General features: G+C 38.0%; 1 long non-coding RNA gene across 1 annotated transcript; it reads right to left on the reverse strand.

The window, feature by feature from the left end:
• Positions 1-365: 365 nt before the first annotated feature.
• LOC139999519 (uncharacterized) lies at positions 366-12357 on the reverse strand. The gene is made up of 3 exons (XR_011804994.1): positions 12050-12357; positions 1695-1858; positions 366-1282 (listed from the first exon to the last, which is right to left on the reverse strand). It is a non-coding gene; the product is annotated as an uncharacterized lncRNA (long non-coding RNA).
• Between the last annotated feature and the right edge of the window lie 2768 nt (positions 12358-15125).

Genomic DNA, 15125 nt, shown 5'->3' on the forward strand with positions numbered 1-15125 from the left:
GCTGGAAGAGCTCAGATGGGGGGAAGGAAGGTGTTTTTGGTTTCTTTCCTTTGGTTCTCACTTGTCTAGCCTGGTAGTAGTAGTAGTTAGGCAGGAAATCTTACTGTCTCCCTATGCTGAGTCTGCTTTGCCCATCACGATCCTTGTTGAGCGATCTCCCTGTCCTTGTCTCAACCCTTGAGCCCTTTGCCTCGTATTTTCTCTCCCTTTCTCTTTGAGGAGGGGGAGGGAGAGAGTGGCCGTGATGGAGCTCGGCTGCCCACCCACCGAAAAGCACTGCAGCTGCAAAGTACTGGAAAAGTTTTCAGAAGCAACAAGGTGTTTAACAAGGAAATGTATAGTTTCCTTTTTCAGGCTTCCTAAATAATTGGGCTTATTTCATATTCCCAACTCGGAGGAGGAGAATTGTTGATTTCACCTTCTTTTTTCTTCCTTGGAAATCAAAGGTGAACAGCTCTAAAAGGAAGGGGAACGTATCAGAAGCAAGCTTTTTTTGGCTTGTAATCCTTTCTTAAGGAAAAGATTTCTCACACACCTTCCCCAGCTGTAGGGGGGCAGAGAATAATTTTGGAACTACTCCAATTAAAGTCAGCTTGGGGAGAGTGGGACTTCTCTACTTGTTTCTGAGACATTCGCATTAGCAAGAGAGAGTGTTGTGTTGCCGCTGCCAGGGGCCTACGGTGATGACTTCAGAAACAGAATTGAATGATGTCACTGTGACACCTTGGTAACAGCTGCCTCTGAGCAAGTTTAGCGAGGAGGGACAGAGAAGTGTGCTGGATGAAACCACGTGAGGACTTGTGGATCCCACGTTGAGGTGCATCGAGAGTGCCCACCCTTCTGTAAGTGTTTGGATGCTTCATTTTAGATTTCTGTAGTTTGTGTCAAGTCCTTTCACAAGCATGAAGTTTGGTACTTTGGCTCAGGGATGTAGCTGCACAGAGTGACAGGTGCAACGTGTGGCTGAGGGCCTCTGCACGTTCTCTCTTTCCCACACACGATCAAGAAAGAAGGGTAGACAAATAAGAGTGTGCTGTGGTCCTGCCATAGACCTCGAGTACTACAGCATAAACAAGAGACTTAAAAGTAGCCCATCACATGAAACTTCAGGACAGCAATGCACTTCATCAGCTGGTCTGGCCTGTTGAGTGGAGTGTCTCAGGATGGAGTGTATGAAGATGCACTCCATCTGCTTTCAGATTAGCACTTGCAGTGAGCAAGCTGCCTGGCCTTAACATTTTTCATTTCATTTTTCACCCGACTTTTGCTGGTTCTTCTTGGTCTAGAAAAAAAAAAAAAAAAAAAAAAAAAAAAGTGAACTCAGATCAAAATAGAAGGATTTCCTTTTCATTAATTCCATGTTCTTAACTTGACAGGTTTGGTTATTGACGTAGAAGGGACATATCTGGCCTGACTTGAGTTACTCATAATGTTTCACTTCATTGTATATATGACTGGAAACCAGAGACAAGACTGGTAAAATCATTCCTAGAACTCTGTGTTGTTTTCCTTCAGGTACCTTGTCTCTCAAGTCGGTGAGGGCTGGGACAGAATGAGATTGGAAAAGTCAAGTGTAGTATTCATTGTTACAGAAGTAGTTGTCCTGTATCTTCTATGGCAAAAGAATTTTCCTGAATAAATATATAAATAAATAGATAAAATTCCCCTGGCAAAGATTGGAAGCTGACACTTACCTGAAAGTTACCAAAGCAACTTCCTCCCGGCAAGGTAACATAGCTCACAAATGGTGGGCCCAGGGAGCTCAGTGATTCATACACAATGATGCCTTCGCTTGGGAATACGGCCTTCTGCTTCTGTTTGCTTTCCCAGAACTCCTGCAATATTGCTACGACATTCACTGTCAAAGACATAAAAATGCTGAATGTAGGATGCATACATGTCCTTGATCTTAGTGTTTTCTGTGTTACACAAGAAATGCAGACATATGAGCTTGATACATTTATTATTGATAATAAAATGTCTGTGATTATTTCTGCTGGTGTGAAAAATATGATTTTGTGGCAATTTTGGACTTTCTGGGATTGCAGGCTACTGTAGTACATAAATTGCAGGTCAGCAATATTGTACTATTAAGTCAATGTGTTGGAACTTTGATATCACAGCAGCCATTAAGCTGCTCACTTTCAAACATGAGAAAATGTTATACTCAGATTCCTCTTTTCCATTCTCAAAAAAAAAAAAAACAAAAACAAAAACAAAAACACATGGTCATGCAAGGAAAGCAGCTGACTTTTAATGCAAAACTTTATGAAGTAGCTGGAAAAAAAGGTGTTGTATATTATGATGATAATAGTTGCAGGCTAATGTGAAAATAGAAATGTGAAAACCAGAAATCCAATTGACATCATGACTATTGAGCCAGTACTCCAAAGTTTTACGTTCTGTGTTGGGGTTTTCTCAACACTTTTCGGCTTGGACTCGAAAAGAATTTTAGTATAGTTTATCTAGACTCCTTTTACAGAGCCATGTGTAGCTTAGAGATAATTTTCTTTCTTTCTGGGCATCGTTCAGCAGGTGGTGAGCAATTGCATTGTGCATCACTTGTTTTGTACACATTAGTGGTATTAATACTCTTATCATCATTATTATTATTTTCCTTTTTTTTCTTCTTCTTTTTTTTTTTTTTTTTTCCTCTCTCCAAATAAACTGTCTTTATCTCAACCTACAGGCTTTCTTTCCTTTTTTTTTTTTTTTCTTTTTCTTTTTCCTGATTCTCTCCCCCATCCCACAGAGGGAGGGAGGAGGGTAAGCAAATGGCTGCGTGGTGCTTAGCTGCCTAATAGGTTAAACCACAACACTATGCAAAAACAAACAAATGAACAAACAAACAAAAAAAAAACAGCTGTGTATGATGTTCATCATTTCTCACTTGAAAATTTAAATTCAGAAGGTAAGAAGTATGTTTCTTAATTTGGACCTTCCAGTGGAAATATGGAAGCCCTAGGCAGCAGTATGGGTCCTTCAGAGTACTGATACTGGTTCAGTATCAAGTGTTAGTGCATACAGGAATCAGTGGCAGAGATAATTTTCCTCATACATGTATAATTTTCCTCTTTCTTCATCTCGTCTGACCTTGTTAGTAGTGGAATAATGTAGAAGTGATCCATTTTGAGACAGTGTCACCCTGGTGGTAGCTCACATGCAATCTATGGACAGGGCATTGCTCTGTTTGCTGCAGGGTGAGCAATGTGAGCTCCAATATTGTCACCGCCTGTTTCCTGACTTCTGGCAGCTGCACTGCTCTCACAGACAACAGCTTTTCTTGGCATTTAGCCATGACAAGGGCAGACACACAGAGTGTGGTCATCACCAGTTCCCTTTTTGCTGTGCTCAAGCCATGAGGAAGTGCGGGTGGCGTGGTCTGAGCTCTGGGGAGGCGAGGCAGGGTGTTTGGAGCACACTGCTGTCTGCCACTGGATGGTGTCACGGATGCAGCAGCAGTGTTGGCTCCTACCAGTTCTGGCATTTTGGGCATTTAAAGCTGCAGAACTCTCATGGCATTGGAATATTGCTTCACCGTAAAGAAGAAAGCTATCTGAATAAATTTTGTATTTGTAACAGGAAACACGTTGGGATAACCACTGTCTCAGTGCAGCTGTGAGAAAAAACTGAAATATTGAGGAACTCTTAACCACAGAAACTGACTTCTGCTTTTCTAAATGATGGTGAATGTGGGAGAAAAACTGGTCTACTAGCCAGGGAAACTGCTACCAGTACGGACTCCAAATGGTAATCCACCTTCAGAAACTGGTCTCTGGCTGAATACCTCACTGATGTAAACATCTGAGTGTTTTTTTTTTCCTTCTTTTTTTTCTTTTTTATGAGACCTTCTGCTCCACAGAGCATGCACACATTGGGTAACAATCTAATTTTAAACCCATTAAGTGAAAACTGATATTTGAACATAAAATTCATGAATGTAAAATTTCCAAGTTTAAACACGACAATTCAGTAGGAGCTGTTGCTTCAGTGTGAGAATGGTATTGGTGACATTCAGTCCTTTACTGGTATTGAAATAGATAGCAACAGAAAGTATCAGCTTTAAGAATATCACTGATTTAGGATGTTTCCATAAAGTGCTTTGGTTTTTGAAACAACTGTTGTCCAAGAGTGCAGTCCTTAAAAACAATAATGCAAAGTCCACAGGAATAATGAATTTGGTGGTGTAGGTAACCCACAGTACTCTTTCTGGTCTCATCATTCAGCCTGTATGATACAACTTTTGGTAAAACAATAAATAAATAAATTTTAATAAAGCTTGATTTCTCCCACATCATGATGAGATCGATTATTCTGTAGGTAATAAACTGCTGAGTCTTCTAAGAAGATGTACAATGCAATTGGCAAAGCTGCACAGGGAAATCCCAAGCATGATCATTTTTTGTCCAGTCCAAGTCCCTAGATTTTAGTATCCTAAGCCCCTCATTGATGGAGGGGAAACTACCCATAAATATCATGCGTGCTTTTGCTTACCAAGAGGAAATTATACTGGTATAGTGGTCTATAAAAGAAACAGGTATTTAAACTGTTTAGTACCAATGATAGCAATAAGTGACCTAAATTGCTGTGTGTCTGATCCTTGCTTCTCTTCTGTTGTTAGTTTTACAGAAATTAAGAGTTCAGAGTGTAAAATTTCTGTTTTAATTTCCATTCTTGTTCATGAGTCCTTTCGATGGTAATTCAGCATTTAGACAGCCTGCATCTCTCACTTGGCTGAAAGTTTCCACTCTGAAAACTAATATTCAAAAGACTTTTTAGAGCTATAGAGAGGTATCTACTTTCACTGCAATACACCAACAGAAATATATTTCCCTTCTTTTCCTGAAATCCTGAAACATGCTTTAAGCTGTCTCAAATTTTACAGATAAAGCAATATTTTACCAGAGGACTAGTAAGCAGTGAGTAGCTGCTACAGATTAAACTAATACGTGTATGACTAACACAGAAACAGTAGCTGAGCAGCATCATTTTTATTCTGTTTAGAATTTCTGTCAAATGAAAGCTATGTGCCTATCCCACAGTGCAGCTGGATATCTCTGTAATTAAGTAATTAAAAGTGCCTGGGTTTGTACTGAATTGGATAAACATAAAACCTGGCTTAGCTGTGAGGATGGTAGCAGGAAATACTTGGTGGTATATATGTAGTGGCAGCATCAAATTATCACTGCAGTTTTTGCTGTGATTTTTTCAATCCTAGCCAAAACTAGCACCTCAAAACAGTGATGAACATGAAGATGCATCAGGTTAAACTACAGAATGCAGCCATGATATCAAAGCCTCAAACTTTTTTTTCCCCAAGAATTCTTTATGTTTTGATTTAATTAATTTTATTTTACTCAACTGTTTAGCTTGAATCAGTATGTTTATCATCATTAAATTAAAACAGCATATCAATTTCAAATATATAATTAAAACAATTTCAGCTAAACTTGTAAAAATTCGGTGTGTGTGAAAACAGTTCTCTACTAAAAAAAAAAAAAAAAAAAAAAAAAAGATTTTATTTATGCCTAACAGCCACTATTATTTTTTTTTCCTTCATTATGTATCACATGGATTTGTAGTAGTTTAGGAAGATGTGAAAAATGTATACATATGATCAGATGCACAATCAAATATACTAAGTTACTATTCTAAGATAGTAACTAATGATTACTAATATGATGATTACTAATGTTGTATTATCTCAATATTCATTTTTCCTGCAATCACATGCATTGTTTGCCTTCATTTCTAAACATTCCAGGCAGAATGTTGTTCAGTCTCTATGCTGTATATCAGTATTTGGCATCCAACTGGCTTAAGTCTAAAAATACAGTATGGAAAACAATGAGAATTTTCAGAAGTACATAAATGAAACAACAAGATTCATGGTTTAATGCAGCAAAATACTGTAATTTACGTCTCATTTTGAAAGGACATTCTCATTGTAATTGACTTTCGTATTTTGAAAGATGCCTATGATGTGGTTGAGTTTTTAAGATAATGCTTATAGTATTTGTATGCAATGACAAACAATTTTCTTCAGGATTAAATCATCCATGCTTTAAAACAATTTATTTTGTACACTGTCAGTTGCTGAATTAGTTAACAGTATTGATTTTGTTGTAGGCAATGCCAAGACCCCATTCAGACAATATTTTATCCACTTTATACCTCAGATCTTTCTCAGTTAGAGTTTCATAGTAGTACGTGCATCACCAAGTTCAAGAGCAAGAATTCCATATACCCTCCTTTAGTACTCTCCCATCTGTGAATATTAATGGTTCCACAACAGTCTATTTGAAGCTGGCTGTAATGCCTAGTTACGAGGTGAGAAGATGATTTTTCTTCTCTACTTTGCTTTTTACTCAGCTGGAAAAGCCTCTTGCCCAGGGGCTGAGCATTGTACCAAATGAAGCTGTCCCCAAGTGCAAATCCTGGTAGAGTTCTTGAAGTTTTCCTAGACTCTAAGGACTTTTTATTATTTATTTATTTATATATATATATATTTGAATTTAGGACAGGCTGCGAGTTCTGTGGAACAACAAATATGTGGGTTATACAGCTGCATTTACCCTAAATGAACCCTGAGCTCTTTTGAGAGTTCAGAAATACAGTTTGATGTGAACTGTGTTTGAAAGAGGATTAAATGATAACACATTTATTATAACACAACATTGTTTTCCAGACAATTTCTCACCTTTCAGTAGCAACTGTCTTGCCTCTGCTCAAGGAAGTCTGTGAGTCAAATTAAATATCATTCTAAGTGGGAAACAGAACTCTCCAACTTGGATTATGTCAGTAAGTTTGCACTGCATTGATGCCAGAAAAAAAATAGCTCCAGGTTTCTGTGAATTACTGCTAAAAATACTGGCTAGGCATTCACCTCAACCAAGGCAAACAAACAATGCCATAAACAGGAGGCTGGCCAACTGGGAGGGGGGTGTTTTGGCCAAGACTGGAAGGGCAAATCGGAGTGGGAGCCAAGTGACTCTGCCACTGAAGTGGAATGGAGTCATATACTTGACAACGTCTCACTGCCGAGAGAGTGGAGTATAAAGAACACACACACAAGATAACCACCTACTTTGTCATTTTAAAACTTAAAACAGCTGTTTCTAAAAGCCCTTTTAACTGCCTTCGTGGATTTAATTTAATACGTGAATGCAGAAGAAAAGTACAAGCTTTTTGAATGAAAGAAATATGTAATATGAAATCTATTAAAGAAGATTCTTCAGTGAGAGGCTAGTAAAGTTCCCTTACATGTCTTAAATCAAGCCATGGCACATAATCAGTAAAACTATATCGTTTAAACAAAGTTCGTAAGTTACAAGTGCACCCTTCCCCAGCTGCAGCCTATTAAGGCTTGTAACTTAATGCATACATCTTAGGGAAGCTGTTAAATTGGGCTCAGGCTAGCAAAGAGATACTGTTTAAATCTCTAGAAAAAAAAAAAAAAAAAGGCAGCAACTGGAGTGGGATCCAGCTGTTTTGAGGGAAGGTTTTATTGCTTCTCTTTTGATTTATTTTGCATATTTTTAAACATATAAATAATAGCTTTAGGAAAAAAAAGGTACAAATGTGAGTAGGCAATATCAATTAATTTTCCCATGATCTTACTATGCATTTATCATATATATTATGTTATGTATTAGCATGTTAGCAGTGATTTTGTTAGGATATTCTGGTCCATATGCTATACTATTCTGTTCTCCATGTATATGTACAAAAATAAAAATCCCCATATCCTTACTAAACCTAATGAAATTAGGTATATTGTTAAATATATATAAAAACATTATCAAGTATCATGTACTGGGACACCAACAATATGCTGAGAGGACTTCAGGGGCATTTTTCCTTCTCCATGATGGATTTGGATGCTATATGAGGGAGCTGATCTAGCAGTGGACTACTAGGTGATTCTGTCTAAAACCCTTAAAAAGCACAAAAAGTAGCAAGATGTTGTTTCAGGAAAAGAAGATCTGATTGTGGGGTGAGATTCCACTTGTGAGAAGCAACATCTTTAATTGGCAATGGCTACCTTAAATCCAGCACTGACTGACAGTTCCTAGACTTCAAGGATTTGGAAAAAGAACAAAATAAAATTAAATAAATGAACTGGATGGCCTCCTCAAGAGCCATTCTGAACATGTTACCAAGTAAAGGAAGAAAGAAGAAGATGTTGGAGGCAAGCAGCTCAGAGAATGGTGTAGGCTTTGTGAACCATTGGTATGTTTGTAGTCACAGCAGATTTAGATGCAGCTAGGGAAAGGAAGGGTAGAGACTGGGAGGGTTTCACTGACACCACCGTTGGACTGAGGCAAAAAGTCAATCCCTGCAGCGTTATGAATTGAGTAAGCAGGTTATCACTTGGAACAGAATGAGTAGACATACTAAAGTCAGGTGTTTTTAAGCTGATAGTCTGAAGACAACTGTTAATCATTGCCGAACAGCTTGGCTTGGTCTACATTCTTATGTAGCATTACATGGGAAAACGATAAGAACCTTGGTATAATTTCAGCATCTGAATATAGCAATAAAGAATTATAAATTGGTCAATCTCCTGTGATAATCAGAAGTATAACTGATTCGCATAGGAATAGTATAGTAATAATAACATTAATCTAGAAAGGAAAAGACTGTTTGTTTGATAAAACTTTTAATCTTGTAATATTTCTCCAAGGCAACTGACTTACTCTGGCTATAGTGCACTTCAATTTAAAGGCTTGTATCAGAGAGCTAGTATGGTACCCACTGACAAATCTATTTCAATGTTAAATGAAGAAAAGTGAGCTGGGCTGATTCTACCAAAAATTATGGGCAGATCCCCATAAGTTAACATACTTTCTTATTAAAAACTCTACAGTCTAACCTGTCCATCTATTGCTGACCTGAAATCTTTGCTGGCAAAACGTGCAAAGGAAAACGTGCGATTTGTTGCTACCAGTAAAAAGAAATGGAGACACAGTGCTGTTCAGCTGATGTAAAATCACTTTGCTAAATGTTCACAAACCAACCAAGTAGCAATCCAGCTAGGAACCATGAATTCAAGTCAGGGCTTAAAAAGACTTTCTGGAAGTACTTAGCTTTTTTCCAAGCTTTATCGTAACTCCTACCTGATACCATAATATTTTTTGATATGAAAACGAAGTCGTAATAAGGTCAGCATATGGATTAGACCAGTGCTGGGGTTAATTAGGTCTGCATGGTAGAAAGCATTATCTTTTTATCATGTTATCTGGGATGGAAGCTACATACAGTGCACAGTTCAGGGAAACACACACACCAAAAAGCAAACACAACTCTTGCAGTAGCATGGGTTGAGCACTGGGCTCCTTCTTCTTGCCTTCCTCCTCCATGTCTTTGCCTGTCCCATTCTTGCTGGAGCTGCCAGCCCCTCTGCAGCCCACTGTTCCCCGTCCCCCATCGGTGGGCTGGTGACAGGCCTGCACCACGGGGCCTTGCTCAGACCCCTGCTCTCTGCCAAAGATTGTCTACCACTATAAGGATAAAGCATTCTCATGGCAGGGAGGAACTTGTGAGAAACAAATTATCCCTGCTGTCTTGTTGCCAGGGCACCCAGCCATGATCTTGCATCTTTCCCAAATCCCATCATCTCTGCCTCTGCTGGGCAGATGCTAGCCCAGAAGGAGCACTGCTGCAGCAGGCACAGCACCACTCACTGTATTTGCTCCTGCAAGCTGCACCCAGGAGGGCAGGGACTTTTGAACATCTTGTCTCTCCCTGCTGCTGTTGAAGAAAGCCCTCTGTGAGACATTCCCAACAGAACAAAGTGTTGGGACAGTGCAAGCCAAGACCTCTAGGTTGGAATGGGAACAAAAAGTGTATGTGGTGCTGAGCAGTGATGAGCAGACTTGCTCTGACATCTTGCCCTAGCAAAACTCAGTCCTGTTGACATACTGAGTCACACCACATTGTGAAAAGGGTAGATGCTGCTGCAACAAAGTAGATCCTGAATGGACTTCATTCTTACTTTGTTCTTTCCAATAAGGTCTGAAAGTAATGCATTTGTAAGAGATGTGGACGTGGTCCCATGGGGAAACATGAGACACTATGTTCTTTCTAGTCTAATACTTGCTTGCTGTATTTAAATCTGATTAAAAGTCAGAGATGGACACCACCTAGATCTAAAGATGACTTTTTGCTGAAGATAAAAAGAATGCATGTAAATTCTCATCTGACTTACAGACAAAGCACTATGAATGTCTGTCACCAGTCAGAATTAGTGGCACACACTCACAGCAACTTCAAGCCTGTATAGGTTAAATTTATATTAGAATGCCTTCAAAATTCTTTTCATACCTCAGAAAATCTAAAGTAGAAAAAAAAAACAAAACTACTCGAATCCACTCGCACTTTTGTTTCTATTTAATCATCTCTCCCTCCCTTAGATCTGTGGGTGGTCACAAATGCATTGTCCAAGCAGCTTGTACATACACTTTCAATAAAAGCCTTGTCAGTAGACCTGCAGGAACTGGTTACCAGTGGAAACTTATGAAAGGGAATCCCCCTCTCCTCGAGCCCACCCCCCACACTGCACCCCGATCAAATTCTTTGTTCCTGTGATGTGTGTACATTCAGACTGCTCCACGAGGTCCCAAGACTGCAACAGTAATACAAACCTACCCAGCAGCATACAAACCTCCTGCAGGGTGGCCTGAGAAACAGATGTCAGACTCCTAAGCTCTGGGACAGATCCTTATGCTACATTCACACAAGAGTAGCATCCTTCTACAAGAGTAAATCCAACTTAGTCCCAGGGAACTACTGGGTCAGCCTCTGACTTTTCAGTGTGGCTATGAGCATAAGAATCTGGCAAGTGGAGTTGTTTAATGCAGATGTACATGGGTTTTTCCCCTAGGTCCATCACTAGCCATGTCTTTAAGTCTTTATTCCTTTTACAGCAAGTTTAGAAGGCAACAGTTGACTGTATGAGACTGATTTTATTAACTCTAACAGAGCTGTTGACAAAAGAATGAAGTGGAGATTAAATAAATGTCTCTGCAGTGTGCCTCAGGTCACACGGGAGATTATGATTAGAAGTGAATGTTAAATAAATAAATAAATAAAACTCCCTTCTAAAAATCTAACATTGTTCCAGCATTGTTTGCATGTTAAATGATTGACTAGGTGATTCAGACTGAAATGACACCCAGCAAAATACTAATTTTACAATCAAATTGTTTATGTAGGACCAGATTTGGGGGCATGACATCAAGAGATCTCATTCACCTGTGAAGAAAACTGAGAACAATGGAATTTAACTATTGTTTCATTTGATCTGTTGAAGAGGGTTTTTTCCATTGTATGAAATCTGTGGATGTATTTTCTAAGAAATTACTAATTAAATAGCACTTTGTTCCATGCATAGCCCCACACAAATCATAAATTCAAATTTAAATACTCTTATTTCCGTGATGTGAGTTGCATTGAACTCTGTTTCAAGGGATGCATCAGGCCAGTTTATTATGTGCCATCTACTGAAAGGTACTTCAGAACATTTCACAAGGGATAGTTTGTAAAATGAGAGAGAAAGAGAGAATAAAGTGTTTTGGCCAGGTTTAAAAAGTGCATCCATAGTCAAGTCTGATATGGGGGGGGGGGAGGGAAATCACATTCCATATACTTGCAGGAAAACATCTTATGTTTTAAGATTGCAATATTTGATATTTTGCAGTACTACAGTCAAGAAAGGTAATTTATAGGACAAACTAACCACAGAAAGAGAATTGGCATAAAGTTTTCCAAAATTGTCAAGCAGTAAAGTTTTTACCATGTTATTAGAATGTAATTAAATATCCTAGGTAAAAGTTGTGAATCAGTTTTCTGAAATGCAAACTTAAAAAATAAGCAGCAACACTGCCTTCAAATAGGCAAGATAAAATAATGATAGTTTGTGGTATGCACACGAATACATGTACAAGCATGTTAATTACTTCTCTCTCTTAATTTGTTGGGTACAACAGACATTTGAATTAAATACACTCACTATCAGGGAAATAAAATCATTATCTTTGGTACTTACAGTCTTTAAAAACCAGGGCAGGGTCTCGATGAGGCAGAACTTGGGCAATTACAAGTTGCAGAGACTCCAAGGTTCTGTCCATCTCTGCTCTGCTTTTCCAGAAAGCAGCCACAAGCTGCCCTCATGCCTGAGTCAGGCAAGTCCTGTACCAACTCTGGATTCCTGAGGAATCTCCCCACGTCTCCCAATCAGGCATTGCCTCAAACCCCACGACCCTCCGCAGGGTCCACCTCCCCGGACTGCTTATCTTTGCTGTATGCTGAGCTAATTAGCTGCAAAGGCAGGCTGACAGGCGCATTCCTACTCCTTCCTTCTGTTAAACACACCCACCTACAGGCCAGGGAGAGAAGCTAATCACCAGAAAGCAGTTTGTTTCATCGGTTTATTGGCGATGTGCTGAGGCAAAGACCTCTCTGGTTCATACCAAATGAATAAAGAGACTCTCTTGCTCACCCAAACCCTCAAATTATGGAAAAGATTGCAAATATAAGGAAATACTTATGTAAAGCTATACTAAACGTGATAGCCTGAAAGCAGCATGCAGGCTCTTGTTTAAAAACAACAAATTCGATAAAAAGTATGGTGTTTTTTTTTTTTTCTTCCTGTAACTATGTAACTGGAGAAGAAGGATATTAATGGCAAATAGAAAATTAATCCGATTAGCAAAATTAAACTTGTGATATATTAGGTTAACCCAATTTGAATCTGATTTCCTGAAAAGCAGTTTCCTTACTCCCTATACAATAAATGTATTAAAATACCAGTGAATTAAACTGTTTACATCTCAAAGGACCTGTGGGATATGCAGAGGTCTGAAGAGGCACTCCAATCAAGGCAAACACAGATGCAGTGGCAAAAGCTTGAAGCACGAATGTAAATACATTGCTGTCACACACATTTGTGTAAGAGTCATAAACTGTACAAAATAGTTGCTTTGCTCAGCTTACTTTTATTTCAATTCCAGTAAAGTCTTCTTTTTGATTTGGAAAAAATCCCAAAGTAAGGATGTGTGTTCTTTAATTACTGTACAGTCTTTCCCAAAGAAAAATTATTTTTTTCTTTTTTTCTTTTTTTCTTTTTAAAGATGCAGCAGTGGAAAACTGCTGGGCAACCTTTTATCTCCATCACTTGCAAGTTTCAGTACATACTGTTTCATTTATAGAGTGTGCATTGCACAAGGTGTATCTACTCTTTATCTTCATGTTTTGTTTACAAATTAATGAACTAACATTGTGTTTGTTTACTAAAACATTTAAAACCCATTTTGTTATTACCCGCACATTCCTTGCTAGGTGAATTCGCTAAGATAATCAATAATGCTATTGTCTTAACCTCTGCATTTTCCCAAGTTCACTCTAAGAGAACTCTAAACTTCATCCCATGTGTAAACTTTGTGGCGACCTTTGATGACTTCAGATATTTCAGGAATTCTGCTGCTTTGAAAAAAAAAAAAAAAAAAAAAAAAAAGGCTTAATAAAGATATATTAAGCTGTAACTCCCTCACTTACTCTACTCTCTGAAAAGTCTCGTCTGGCAGAGTAAATGAAAATGATAACTTACAGCCATCCATTAGAATACCTTTAAAAGAGTTAATGGATGCTTTAAAGGAACATTTTGAAAATAAACAGCATGGATTTCCATCATTCCATCCTTTCTATTCTCATGGAGCACAATCAAACGGGACAGGCTTTGTATATTTTTGGAACCCATTACCAAGACAGACTTCAGGTCATGCACCAGAAAGAACTCACCCACTGTGAAAAGCTCTAAATTAGAAGCCAAAAAGTGTGTGCACATCTTATGCAAAGAGCTTCAACTGAAATCTTATTAAGCAGTCACTGAAACAACCCCTTAACAGATAAGAGTGTAGAAACATAAAAATATGTTTTTTCCCTTTACATTTAAAATGGAAATAAAATTAAATTCAATTAGGCTGCTTTTCTGCCCGTGCTAAAAAGAGCTATTTGCATCAGGAAACAGCCCTACATACTTGATAACAATCACATTTAAGATTTAATTGGACTTCCTTACTTCTGTCACCAGACCTTCCTGCAGCTTTGATGCTAAAAGAAACACTTATCTATTACATCTCTGCTCCGGCCTGCCATGCTTTTAAGAATGTATACCGCTGCTAGCTAAGACTAGGTTTTTTATTGTAAGAGCAAAAAGACAGAAGTTGAAAACTTTCAAAGCAGAGCATGCTGCAAGACAGGACAGAGGCTGTAATTCTCAATAGACTAAAAGCTGATTTTCAGTTAGGGTAAAGTAGAATATAGATAGTATCAGGTGTGAGTAAAAAATCAACCTCAAATCCAAACTTCCTCATTTCCCCAGCCAAGTAAAAGATTTAAAACGTTGCAAACTATGGGTTGATGACAAACTTTACCATGTCATACGTCTCTAGGAAGGCTCTTCACCTAAATCACAGATACATCAAGATACTTGTTTTTCTAGGTCTTCAGAGACCCAAAATAACATAAAAAAAACCATGGTAATATTTTTTAAAAAGAGAAGTTCAGAATGCTCACCACTTTATGTAAATTGTTAAATGAATTAGATTTATTGGTAACTGCACAGCCAAATTCAAAACCTGAGTGACTGCCAGATCTCTACAGCACTGATTTATTCCTTTTCTCTTATCTATAGATCTTTTCAAGATCTATACAAGATCCTGGAGTGAAAGGAAAAACAAGTAAGAATTGCTTGGTTCAAAGAATGTACATTATCATGTTGTTTGATGATCCTTGTACAGGTTCAAAAGAAATTTTAGAGTGTTAAAAGCTATCAGTTTTTATTTCCTTTTGATTTTTAATTAAATCAAACAAATATCTGTTTGTAACCTGAGGGTAGAATTTCACATTTAAATTTTATGTTGTAGGAACAAAGGAAAATTTTTAAAGAGGAATCCTCTGCACATCAGAAGATTCTTAATCTATACAAAAACAGTAAAATTGACCTAAAACAAGATACTGTTGGAAATACTGTACTTAAATGATCGTACCTAGTACTACTAATTTATTTTAAATCACAGTCGATATTTTTAACTAGGAACACAAAATAAAATCATGCAAACAAA

Source organism: Anas platyrhynchos, chromosome 26, assembly GCF_047663525.1.
Source record: "Anas platyrhynchos isolate ZD024472 breed Pekin duck chromosome 26, IASCAAS_PekinDuck_T2T, whole genome shotgun sequence".
Classification (NCBI taxonomy): Eukaryota; Metazoa; Chordata; class Aves; order Anseriformes; family Anatidae; genus Anas; species Anas platyrhynchos.